The sequence below is a fragment of the Pristiophorus japonicus genome, chromosome 4 (assembly GCF_044704955.1).
Source record: "Pristiophorus japonicus isolate sPriJap1 chromosome 4, sPriJap1.hap1, whole genome shotgun sequence".
In the NCBI taxonomy this organism is placed as follows: Eukaryota; Metazoa; Chordata; class Chondrichthyes; family Pristiophoridae; genus Pristiophorus; species Pristiophorus japonicus.
The window spans coordinates 100,047,525-100,059,447 of record NC_091980.1 but is presented as its reverse complement, the minus strand read 5'-3'; the positions used below and the strand labels follow the sequence as shown (position 1 = coordinate 100,059,447).

Below are 11,923 nucleotides of genomic sequence, written 5' to 3'. Positions count from 1 at the left end.
TAGGATCTGGAATGTACTGCCTGAAAGGGTGGTGGAGGCAGACTCAATTGTGGATTTCAAAAGGGAATTGGATAAGTAACCGAAGGAAATAAATTTGCAAGGCTACGAGGAAAGTCTGGGGAAGTGGGACTAACTAAAGTGCTCTTGCAAAGAGCCAGCATGAGCACGATGTACCAAATGGCCTCCTTCTCTGCTGTAGCCATTCTATGATTCTATGATTTTTTTTATTTTAGTTGGAAACATCACCCTAGTCTGCCTGAGCCCATCTACTGCTGAAACTCTCAACTCTTCTTTTTTGGTTGGATAACAATAAAACAGTTAAGTCAAGTGCCTTCCAATCTGGGGGACACTCCAAACATTTTTCAACTGCCCTTTTTTTTTGTGTTTTTTTTTATTTACTTTTTTTGTTTTTTATTGTGATTTTTTTTTGGGCAATAAAATCATAAATTTTACAAGTGCCCCCTATAAAAGGGGAGGGGGACACTAAAAATCCGGCAATAAACAAATTAAACTTTAAAACATGTAAAATCAAATTAAAATTTGCTTGCCGGGGGTGATAATGCACTCCAGTCCCTCCGGTGCCCACCTCTTGCTGAAACTCTCAACTCTTTTGGTTGTAAACAAATTAACCAATTAAATCAAGTGCTCCCCTGATTAAAGGGGGAGGACACTCCAAACATTTTTCAAGCTCTACAACCCCTTTGGGAGGAAAAACTAAACATTAAATCGTGCCCCCCGATCTGGGGGACACACCAAACATTTTCAAGGCCCTTTTTTTGGTGTTTTTTTGTGTGTTTTTTTTGTATTTTTTTTGTTTTTTTGGGGGGGTTTTTTTGGGCACTAAAATCAAATTTTTTTCCAAGTGCCCCCTATAAAAGGGGAGGGGGACACTAAAAACACTGGCAATAAACAAATTAAACTTTAAAACATGTAAAATCAAATTAAGATTTGGTTGCCGGGGGTGATAATGCACTCCAGTCCCTCCGGCGCCCACCTCTTGCTGAAACTCTCATTTTTTTTATTTTTTTTTAAATTCGTAGCCAATCGTTCCAATTCTTTGTCAAATCACAAACGCCAGAGGTCACCCTGCACATGCCAAGGATCACTCTGCGCCAATGCTCTTAGCCAAAAGGCCTAGAGCCACTGCACCGTTCCTGGAAGTACTGCAATACCAGGTTCGTGCCATGGAAGTGGATGGGTCAGGTCCCCCACACACCTCCGTGGAGGTGGATGGGTCAAACCTCCCCACCCACCTCCTTGCTTTTGCCAGGTCCAGGTGTGACTAATCCAATGCTCTCCTGACTGGCCTCCCATCTTCCACCCTGCATAAACCTCAGCTCATCCAAAGTTCTCCTGCCCGTATTCTACCCGTATTCTAACTCGCGCTAAGTCTCTGCACTCCTAAAATAAACACCTCAATTTACAAATTCTCATCCTCATATTCAAACCTCTGCATGGCCTCGTCTCTCACTATGGTCCCTAACTTGGTGCGAGGCCCGCCCGTTTCTCGGCAGTCCCAGGGCGGAACGTGAGTTTTTGCCGCCTGCTGCTGGGGCCAGTTGGGCACAAGTTTAATCATGCTTCTGTCGGTGGCAGTGGGAGCGGCAGGCAGCGGGAGTCGGCAGGCGTGAGCGGGCGGCAGCAGCAGTGGGCGGTAGGTGCAGGCCTCGCGATTCGGCAAACATCGGAGGCCATGCACCGCGGATGCGCGATATTTAGATTTTTTTCCTAGTTTCTTGTGGCTGATGATATCATTTTTCCCGCGATTGGGGCTGAGGGCACAGTTGCACATACGCATAAAACCTTGCTACTCACTTGCACCTGCCAGCAATAGAGGGGTTAGATTTAGAGAGAGAGAATCAACATTATCAGCATCCATCCATCTTACAAAGCTCTCATGAGTGAAAGGAAAACTGCCAAGAAGTCTAATGGAGGGAGGCACAGAGCTCCCTGGTTTACTGAGGAGGAGGTGGAGGCACTTGTCTCAGAGATGGAGCGCCATTATAAAGACCTCACCTGGAATGGTCTTGGCAAGCCTGCACTAGCCCAATATAGACTCATTTGGCGAAAGATTGATGAAATCGTGTCCTCAGTGGTCAACATTGTGCGGAATAGAGACCAGTGCAGGAAACAATGGAATGATATTGTTGCGTCAGCAAGAGTAAGTAAACATGTATTGTTGCACTCCCGTACTACTCCAAAAGGTTCTGTGGCTGTTCTGTCTGTGCGTGCGTGTGTGTGTTGCATGTGCAAAAGGGATAAAGACTGCAACTTTTATTTCTGCAGAAGAAAAGAACAGCCAACGCATCAATGCAGAGTGGCATGGGAGTGGGCCCACCAGATGTCACCGAGGTGACTAACATAGAGGCGTGTGCATTGGCTATGGTGGGTGACCACCCCCATGCCACCACACATGGTGATGCCGAGCCCATGCTAGAACATAGTACGTTTAAACGACTCACCGGTCTGTGTGATGCTCATGTCATGCAAGGTTATGTAATGTGATGTCAAATGCTTTTTAATGTACTGTCTGTCAGCCATTCATGGTGTGGTGATGTAGCGATGGTAGTCCTTGAAGTAAGAATGTGAATTGTGATGGTTCAACGCCACCCCCCAGCTAAACACTTAAATGTTGTCCTGTACTTGCAGGTGATCAATCGGAAAGCACTGATCAATGCACCCCATCCACCTCTGGCACACAAAGGCAGTGTCTAACACCAACACCTTCCACCTTGACGTTGTCAGAAGCCCAATACATCAGCTTCTTCCACCTCCCCCCACCCCCATCCCCCCCGCACTCCCCCCAAGATCATCCATATCCACCGCATCTACCTCCGCCATCCAGAGTCATGAAGACCGAGGAAGAGGAGGGAGAAGGCCCAGTGCTTGTATAACTTGGGGTCGAGGAGGTGGAAGAGGAGGACTCCAGCCTCCTGACATGTGTGCCACCTGTGCGGCCAACATCGGTCTCTGGGTCTGACTTTTTGGGCTTCGAATCGGACGAAGCGGGATCAAGTGTTGGGAGGCACAGAAGTGGTGCCAGTAAAGCCACCAAGCCGCATCCACCCAGGATGGTGCCTCAAGCAGATGACGATGCAAGATGGGTGGCAGCAATGTAGGAAATGGTGCAGTTGTCGAGGATGAGCGTCGACCTAGGTCGCGATCTGCTACAGGTCACAGCTGGGATAGCTGCCAGCATCGACACTTTGCAGAGCAGCATACTGTCAGTATATCAGTGTGGTGGAGCGCAACACCGGCTCAGGATGCCATGCGCCAATCAATGCTTTCGGGGCATGTCATGGAACCCCCCGATAACACACCAGCGAGGCTGTCAGAACCCAAGGAGCCGGAGATGCCCGTGGCTTCCATTTCGCCCCCTACATTCTCTTCATGATGAACACGACAACAGCGGTCCGGCTGCCCTCCTGCACAACGTCATGGAGCAGAGGTGATGAGGAGCACGGGTGCAGGTCGCCATGGTGATGGCAGAGCCATGAAGAGGACAATGGACCTCACATCGAGAAAAAAAAAAATAGTGGTAGTGGGTAGAGGGTTGGGTGTTGGTGATGTTGTTAAATCTTCTTAATGTTGTTGCTGTTGTTTCACATGGTTCCTTTTGATTGTCAGTTTACTGGTTTTTGAAATAATGTAAAAGATTTGGCTTCATGTGTTTGCATGTTCTGTCACTTTGGAATGCTGTACAATTCAATACAGTCACATTTTGAACGACTCTTGTTCAGTGTTTCACTTTTAGATAATCTGGGGTACGTGCTGAGAAACAGATAAATCTCCTTCAAGTGTACTGGTCTCTGAGCAATATCTTGCCGGGCATTTATTGTTGTATTCCTAACACAGATGAGACTGCACACAGAGAGGTTAAAGTAACAGTGACCTCAGTCTTTATTAAGATACTCCAGAGTGAGTAACAGGCCTTAGGGGCCGGCTTATATACAGTGCTCCCAAGGGATGCTGGGATCCCTTGGGACTTCAGGGGATGCGCTCCCTGGTGGTGGAACATGAGAGTGCATGCTTTATAGATACATAACATCATTCTCCCCCAAAGTCAAAGAGAAAACTATTTACAAGGTGAGACAGTCGGGAGCCTTTCTTTCCCTGGTGGACTGCCTCGGTACAAATGTCTGTTCTGCTGTGTTGGCTGTGCCCTCGCTGGGCTGGCGTGTTGTTGGCCCTGCAGGGCTGCTGGGTGAGCCTGGTCTTGCTGGGCTGTTGGGCATGATGGGTTCAATTTCCTGGTCCGGCGTGGTGTCGTTGATCCTTTAGGTGTGTGTTGTGGGCTCGAAAAAGGTGGTGTCTGCTGTGAGTGTTCAGGGCAGTCTGTGAACCGCAGCCTCGTTTGGTCCAGGTGCTTTCTGCAAACTTGTCCATTGTCTAGTTTGACTACAAACATTCTACTCCCTTCTTTAGCTATCACCATGCCCGCAATCCACTTGGGACCATGTCCATAGTTTAGCACATACACAGGGTCATTCAGATCAATTTCCCATGACACAGTGGCGCGGGAAATTTGTAAACGCCTGCTCTCTACCTGATCATGTATGTTGAACCAGCGAGAGTCTGGTTTTAAGTGTCCTTTTCATGAGTAGCTCAGCCGGTGGCACCCCTGTGAGCAAGTGCGGTCTCGTGCAGTAGCTGAGTAGTACTCGGGACAGGCGGGTTTGGAGTGAGCCTTCTGTGACTCGTTTGAGGCTCTGATTGATTGTTTGTACTGCCCGCTCTGCCTGCCCATTGGAGGCTGGTTTAAACGGGGCCTGTCATGTATTTAACTGACATTGTAACCCATGTATAAACTGACCTAAGTTGTACACCGTGAGAACACTGACCACTAGGTGGTGAACTTGTGGGAGACACTCCTAACCTGGACTTTCAGGTATAAAAGGGGAAGCTCCACCCACCTTCATCACTTCAGTGCTGGCTACTAAAGGTTACTGGTCACAGAGTGACCTTCTCTCAAGTATGGGCCTCATGTGCATTTATACTGTATAGTAAGGACATATTATTGGCGATGAGAAACTGAGATTTAAACCACGCGAGCATGGCCACTAGCAGCACAGACGAGAGGTACTGTGTTGGTGATGATTGGGATGATTTTATTGAGAGACTACAGCAAAATTTCGTCACTAAGGAATGGCTGACAAACGCAGGGCTCATCTCATAACGGTTTGTGGATCCAGGACGTACTCACTGATGAAGGACCTTCTAGCGCCAGAGAAGCCGGCGAACAAGACTTTTGAAGAGTTCAGTAAGTTGATCGGGGAACACTTTAAACCGGCGAGCTGCATGCACACGGCGAGACACCAGTTTTACACGCACTGGCGGCGAGAAGGGCAAAGCGTTCCAGACTTCGTGGCAGACCTCCGGCGACTGGCGAGCCTATGTAAGTTCCCAGATGCATGCAGAGCGGAGATGCTGTGAGACTTTTTTTATTGAGGGCATCGGGCACGCTGGGGTTTTCAGGAAACTGATTGAGACCAAAGACTTGACCCTGGAAATGGTGGCTTTGATGGCTCAGACATTTATCTCAGGGGAGGAAGATGTTTGACAAAAATCTTGGTTTAAATGCAGCAAATGGACAGGGTATCAACATTGTTAACGCGGCACACAGTTCTCCAGGCAGACAGGGGCAAGCGGACATGCCCGAGCATGTAGTCGAACCCAAAGGGGAAATTCAACAGAGACAATGGCTAGCTGAATAGCGATTCATGCCATCGCAAGGGACAATGTGGCCAGTAATGGGGCCATCAACATCTGTCAAAGGTGCACTTGAGGACAGTTTCAGAGACGATCGACTGGTAATGGACCTTTTGTTTCCAACAACGGCTCATGTTGAAGGTGTGGTGGCAAACACACAGCCACAGTTTGCAGGTATCAGCAATATACCTACAGAAACTGCAACGTCAGCAGTCACTTGGCATGTATGTGCAGGAAGCTTGCAGCCAGGTTGGTGTACAAGGAGGACGGGGATGATATAAGCCCTATGAGGCCAAATGGACACTGGGGGAAATCGCTGGAAGCTGAAGTTCAGCGAGTTCATGTGGAGCACATATACAGATCATACACCAGGAAACCACCGATAATGATGAAAGTACTCCTCAATGGCATCCCAGTATCAATGGAGCTAGACACAGGGGCCAGTCAGTCACTGATGAGTATCAAACAGTTCAACAAGTTGTGGGCGTCCAAGGCCAGGAGGCCAAAATTATTGCCAATTGACGCACAGCTACGGACATATACAAAGGAGATCATTCCGGTGCTAGGCAGCACCACGGTAGTCGTGACCCACAAAGATTCGGAGAACAGGTTGCCACTCTGGATTGTTCCGGGGGACGGTCCCGCACTGCTGGGGAGGAGTTGGCTGGCTGTCATGAACTGGAAATGGGGCGATGTCAATGCAATTTCTTCTGTGGAGCGAATATCATGCTCACAGGTCCTGGACAAATTTGACTCACTATTTCAACCCGATATTGGCACTTTCATGGGGACCAAGGTAGTGATTCACATAAACCCGGATGCCAGGCCAGTAGACCACAAGGCCAGAGCGGTGCCGTATGTGATGCGGGAAAAGATAGAAAGCGAATTGGACCGCCTGCTGAGGGAAGGCATCATCTCGCCAGTCGCATTCAGTGACTGTGCGAGCCCGATTGTGCCGGTGCTCAAGGCGGATGAGTCGGTCAGGGTATGTGGTGATTACAAGGCCACCATCAATCGGGTGTCACTCCAAGACCAGTACCCGCTACCGAGAGCGGAGGACCTCTTTGCGACACTATCCGGTGGCAAATTTTTTCAAAATTGTACCTGACGTCAGCTTACATGACCCAGGAGCTGACGAGTGAGTCGAAGAAGCTGACCACATCACGACACACAAGAGGTTGTTTGAATACAACAGATGTCCGTTTGGGATTCGCTCGGCCGCCACGATCTTTCAAGGAAATATGGAAAGCCTTCTCAAGTCGATTCCAAGGACAGTGGTTTTTCAAGATGACATCCTCATCACGGGTTGTAATACTGAAGAACACCTCCGCAACCTGGAGGAGGTGCTATGCAGACTGGACCGGGTAGGGTTGCGACTGAAAAAGGCGAAGTGCGTCTTCCTAGCTCCAGAGGTAGAATTCCTGGAGATGAGGGTAGCAGCAGACGGGATCAGCCTTACTGCGTCCAAGACGGAAGCGATCCAGAGAGCACCCAGACACCATAACACGACGGAGCTGCGTTCGTTCCTGGGGCTCCTGAACTATTTTGGTAACTTTCTTCCCAAATTGAGCACGCTGCTAGAGCCGCTACACGTGCTCCTACGCAAAGGTTGTGAATGGGTCTTGGGGGACAGCCAGGAAAGGGCTTTTGATAGAACATGAAATTTGTTATGCCCCAACAATCTGTTAACGCTATATGACCCATGTAAGAAACTCGTTTTAACGTGCGACGCGTCGTCCTATGGGGTCGGATGTGTGTTGCAGCATGTTAATGCCAAGGGTCAGTTACAGCCGGTAGCTTATGCCTCCAGAAGTCTATCCCAGGCAGAACGGGGCTACGGGATGGTAGAAAAGGAAACGCTTACATGTGTATATGCTGTAAAAAAAATGCACCAGTACAATGATAAGAGCGAACAAGGAAATCAGGGATCCGTTACCAGTCAATAACTAGTTAATGTACCAGATAACATGTACCATACCAATGCACTGTCTATGCCTACCTGCCTTCCGTTGGAGAAGTGTGATGTTATGTATTGATGTGTGTATCGTCGTCCTGCATCCTGGTGGGGGGAAAGTGTGATGTTATGTATTGATGTGTGTATCGTCCTGGTACCTTAAATGTAATATAAGCACAATGGTACACCACAGAGGGCGCTGTGGTGGGAAACCTGGAAGTACCTGCAACAGGCAGTACAAAAGGCTGACCACCACACCTGAGAGGCACTCTGGAGCTGAACAATAAAGGACGAAGGTCACAGCAGTTAGATTAACACCAGACCATGTGGAGTCAGTGATTTGTGTGCTACATACACCACAACCTGTTTGACAGGAAATTTGAGCTGGAGACAGATCACAAACCCCTAACGTCCCTTTTGGCATCGGCCCACATACAGAGGTGGGCACTCATGTTAGCCGCCTATGACTATACAATTCGGCACAGACCGGGCACCGAAAACTGCGCTGATGCACTCAGCAGGCTCCCACTAGTCACCACCGAGTGGGCAACCGAGCATGCTGCTGAGATGGTCATGACTGTTGAAGCTTTTGAAAGCGAAGGCTCACCCGTGACAGCCCGTCAGATTAAAGTCTGGACAAATAGAGACCCGCTATTGTTTTAGTCAAGAAATGTGTCCTGAATGGGGATTGGGCTGCCACGTATGGGGCATGCCCTGAGGAATTCAAACCATTTCTCAGGCGCAAGGATGAACTCTCGATTCAGGCCGATTGCCTACTATGGGGAAACCGAGTAGTCATGTCCCAGATGGGCAGAGAGATGTTCATCAGAGAACTCCACAATGAGCACCCGGGCATTGTCATGATGAAGGCAGTTGCCTGGTCACACGTTTGGTGGCCAGGGATAGATGCAGACCTGGAACTTTGTGTTTGCAGGTGCAACACTTGTGCCCAGCTGGACAATGCGCCCAGGGAAGCCCCCCTTAGCCCCTGGTCCTGGCCCGCCAAGCCATGGTCACGCATCCATGTGGACTATGTAGGTCCTTTCATGGGAAAAATGTTTTTGGTTGTAATCGACGCCGACTCCAAATGGATCGAGTGTGACATTCTCAATTCAAGCACATCCTCTGCCACGGTAGAAAGTCTACAGGCAATGTTCACCGCCCATGATCTACCGGACATCTTGGTAAGCGACAATGGCCCATGCTTTACAAGGACTTCATGGCAGGAAATGGTATCAACCATGTCAGAACTGCACCGTTGAAGCCGGCCTCAAACGGCCAGGTGGAACGAGCAGTGCAGATAATCAAACAGGGGATGCTCAGAATCCAAGGGGCTTCCCTACAAAGCCGCTTATCACGCCTCCTGTTGGCCAATAGATCCCGACCACACTCACTCACAGGGATCCCACCCGCAGAGCTGAGAATGAAAAGGACGCTCAAAACCAGGTTATCCTTTATACACCCCACCATGAAAGAAATTGTTGAGAGCAGGCGCCAGTCACAATGTGACTACCATGACGGGAATGCGAGGGCGCGATGTATTGATGTCAATGACCCTGTCTTTGTCCTCAATTATGCTGCAGGGCCTAAATGGTTCGCAGGCACTGTGATTATCAAAGAGGGGAATAGGATTCTGGTAGTTAAACTTACCAATGGACTAATCTGCCGCAAACATGTGGATCAAACAAAAAGGAGATTCAGCAACCCCATAGAAGAAGCAGAGGAAGAACACAATGTAGAGTTCACTCCTCTACAGGTGACCGAACACCAGAACCAAGCGGAGGAGAGCCCAGTCACTGTGGGCAGTCCGGATAGGCCTGAGGCACCGCAAACAGCAGACACTCAGGCCAGCGCCCAACAACCGGAGCCCCAACTCAGGTGCTCTACAAGGGAGCGTAAACCACCAGAGAGACTTAACCTGTGATCCCAATAAGACTTTGGGGGGGAGGTGATGTCATGTATTTAACTGTCATTGTAGCCCATGTATAAACTGAACTAAGTTGTACACCGTGAGAATATTGACCACTAGGTGGTGAACTTGTGGGAGACACTCCTGACCTGGACTTTCAGGTATAAAAGGGGAAGCTCCACCCACCTTCATCACTTCAGTGCTGGCTAATAAAGGTTATTGGTCACAGAGTGACCTAATCTCAAGTATGGGCCTCATGTGCATTTATACTATATAGTAAGGACATATTAGGGCCGAGGTGACATGTTTGATTCCATTGCGGGTCATGAATTCTTTAAATTCGGTACTGGTGAAACATGGCCCGTTGTCACTGACCAGTATGTCAAGCAGGCCGTGGGTGGCAAACATGGCTCTCAGGCTTTCAATGGTGGCGGTGGTGGTGCTTCCCGACATTATTTCACATTCAATCCATTTTGAAAAAGTATCCACCACCACCAGGAACATTTTACTGAGAAACGGGCCCGCATAGTCGACATGGATCCTCCACCATGGTCTGGAGGGCCAGGACCACAAACTTAGTGGTGCACACACTGCATTGCCATACACAGGACTCTAAGTCAGAGTCGATACCGGGCCACCACATGTGGGATCTGGCTATCGCTTTCATCATTACTATACCCGGGTGTGTGCTGTGGAGATCCGAGATGAACGTCTCCCTGCCTTTTATGGCAAGCACTACGCGGTTACCCCACAACAGGCAGTCTGCCTGAATGGACAGCTCGTACTTTTGCCACTGGAATGGCTTGACTTGCTCTTGCATTTCAACGGGGATGCTGGCCCAGCTCCCATGCAATACACAGTTTTTTATTAAGGACAGCAGGGGATCTTGGCTGGTTCAAGTCCTAATCTGGCGGGCCGTGACAGGTGATTTATCATTTTCAAACGCTTCCATGACCATCAACAAGTCTGCGGGCTGCGCCAACATCAACAAGTTTGCAGGCTGCGCCATTTCCAACCCCGTGGTGGGTAATGGTAACCGACAGAGAGCATCCGCACAGTTCTCGGTGCCTGGCCTATGGCGGACGGTATAGTTATACGCTGATAGCGCGAGTGCTTTTCTACTGCGCCATCTTTCTATGCGGGCTGAGGCATTAGTATTTATCCCCTTGTTTTCAGCAAACAGGGATATGAGGGGCTTGTGATCAGTTTCCAGCTCAAATTTGAGGCCAAACAGGTAATGATGCATTTTCTTTACACTGAACACACACGTTAATGTCTCTTTCTCAATCATGCTGTGGCCCTCTCGGCCTTAGACAAGCTCCTGGAAGCATAGATGACAGGTTGCAACTTCCCCGCAACATTAGCTTGTTGTAATACATACCCGCCTCCGTACGACGACGCATCACATGCTAGCACAAGGCTTTTACATGGGTTATACAATACAAGCAGTTTGTTGGAGCATAAGCAATTACTTATTTTTTTTCCCCATACCCAGTTCTCACTTTGACGCAATAACACAGGTAGGGGCTCTAAGAGGGTGCTTAACCCCGGTAGGAAATTACCAAAATAGTTGAGGAGTCCCAGGAACGACCGCAGCTCCGTGATGTTCTGTGGCCTGGGCGCGTTCCTGATAGCCTCTGTCTTGGTGTCTGTGGGCCGAATGCCGTCCGGCGCGATCTTTCTCCCCCAAAACTCCAATTCTGTTGCCATGAAGACGCATTTCGACCTCTTCAGCCGCAGCCCTACGCAATCCAGTCACTGGAGGACCTCCTCCATGTTTTGTAGGTGCTCGGCGGTGTCCCAACCCGTGACCAGTATGTCATCCCGAAAAACCACCGTGCATTGTACTGACTTGAGTAGGCATCCATGTTTCTCTGGAAGATCGCTGCAGCCGATCGAATTCCAAGCGGGCATCTGTTGTAGATGAACAGCCCCTTGTGTGCGTTGATGCAGGTGAGGCCCTTCGAAGACTCCTCCAGCTCCTGCAACATGTAGGCCGAAGTCAGGTCGAGCTTGGTGAACGTCTTGCCTCCTGCCAGCGTCGCAAATAGGTTATCTGCCTTACGTAGCGGGTATTGATCCTGTAGCGAGAAACGACTAATAGTTACTTTATAATCGACGCAAATCCTGACCATGCCATCACTTTTGAGTACTGGAACAATCGGTCTGGCCCACTCGCTGAATTCCACTGGGGAGATGATGCCCTCGCGTTGCAGCCTGTCCAGCTCGATTTCCACTCTCTCCCTCATCATGCGAGGTACCGCTCGCACCTTGTGATGAATGGGTCATGCCTCTGGGACCAAATGGATCTGCACCTTCGCCCCGGAAAAGTTTCCAATGCCTGGCTCAAA

At 49.4% G+C, this 11,923-nt stretch overlaps 1 long non-coding RNA gene across 1 annotated transcript; it reads left to right on the top strand.

The window, feature by feature from the left end:
* Window positions 1–1,090: 1,090 nt before the first annotated feature.
* LOC139263012 (uncharacterized) lies at window positions 1,091–7,983 on the top strand. The gene is made up of 2 exons (XR_011593026.1): window positions 1,091–2,161; window positions 2,650–7,983. It is a non-coding gene; the product is annotated as an uncharacterized lncRNA (long non-coding RNA).
* Window positions 7,984–11,923: the final 3,940 nt, after the last annotated feature.